Raw genomic sequence first — 1,676 nt, forward strand, 5'->3', positions numbered from 1 at the left:
TTTTGTCAAGAAGGAAACAGGTCTAATTGCAAGTAGCTTTGCAGCTGGCCACACAACTCACCAGGAGCTAAATCTGACCCTGTCAGATTAATCTTGTCTGACAATGGATTTAAAGCCAGAGACTCAAACTGGTAGTTGTAGGAAGAATCAGGAGGCCTACTATCTCCTCCAAGGTTTCCAGATAAATGAGTGTGCTGTGTCCGAGTGTTTCCTTGTCTGCAAAACGAGACAGACAAGATGGTCTTGTGGCTTTTTTTTTTTTTTTTTTGTTCTCAGTTCCTATGATTCTGAGTATGCCAGTGAGATGTCTTATTTACATTTCATCAAAGTCTCATCTATGTCAGGCTACTATACTCTGATATATAGTCAAATATTATTCTGGATGTTCCTATGAAGGTATTTTCAGAACAATATTAACACTTAAATGGGAAAAGCTGATTATAGCCTTGTCCAATCAGCTGAAAGCTTTCATAGAATGATGATTGATAGTCTTGTACAATCAGCTGAAAGCTTTCATAGAATGAATTGATGGGTTGGTCCTGATGAGCAGGAGTTTGGGGGGGGCAGCAAGATGGCTGAGTGGGTAAAGGTGCTTGCTGGCAAGCCTGAGGAACTGAGTTTGATCCCTGTACCCCACATAGTGGAAGAAGAGAGATAACTCCCTTCAATTTGTCCTCTGAACTCCACATGCACACTGTGGCACAAGCACACACACACACACACACACACACAAATAGTAAATAAATTATAAATGTAACTTTTAAAACAATTTAGTGAGTTCATCCAGGAGCCCCAAGCCTCCAACCTGTTGGTTCATTCCTCAGATTCTCAGGTCTTCAGGTCTCTCTTATAATGTGCACCAATTCCTAAAAGCCCTCTCTTCTGGTCACTCTGTGTTTCTGGAGAATCCTGGTAAAATTAGACTTCCCAGAAGCTTCTGAAGTCTGGTAAAGCCTGTGGCTTCCTTCCTATCTGGACAGACAGTATCGAATATGGTCACTAAAAACTGCTTTCCAAAACATTCTGTAAAGTTCAGCATATTTATTGAGTAGGAAGAGGAAAAGAATGAGATTTAAAGGCAGAGGCAGTCACAGTCTTGACATTCAGGTGAAACTGATAAAAGACCCGGGAGTCTGGACTCCTGCCTCAGCTTCCAATTTGGTGGAGCCTGGGTTTCCTGGGCCACACATCTGTGTGAGGCAGAAGGGGGGATCATTAAAGCTGAAAATACCCATTTGAATTGTGGGTTTATTAAAGCCCAGATGGGATGTGGCTGAAGGGGCTAGTGGTAGACTGGGTATGACTCTTCCTGACAAAACAACCATCATCAAGACCATTTGAGTCACTACACCAAATCCACCAGTGGCCTGTGAAGGCAAATTGTGCTCCAGTTTTGCTTTTTAAGCATTAAAAAGCAAATGTCCTGATGCCACTGAGGTCCTTTACAGTACCAGGCTCTGTTCATGATTATTGATAACATCTTCTGGTCACTTCTCTGCTGCTGTGATAAGATACCCTGACAGGGAGAAGGGAAGAATTGTCTCTGCTTTTAGTTCCAGAGGGGACATAGTCCAACATGATGGGGAAGGGCTGGACAGGTCCGGCTTGAGGCTGACCTGGAGTCAGAAATACCATCCCCAGGGAGGAGCCGAGAGAAACACACACAAAGAGAGAGA

The sequence above is a fragment of the Phodopus roborovskii genome, unplaced genomic scaffold, assembly GCF_943737965.1.
Source record: "Phodopus roborovskii unplaced genomic scaffold, PHOROB, whole genome shotgun sequence".
Classification (NCBI taxonomy): domain Eukaryota; kingdom Metazoa; phylum Chordata; class Mammalia; order Rodentia; family Cricetidae; genus Phodopus; species Phodopus roborovskii.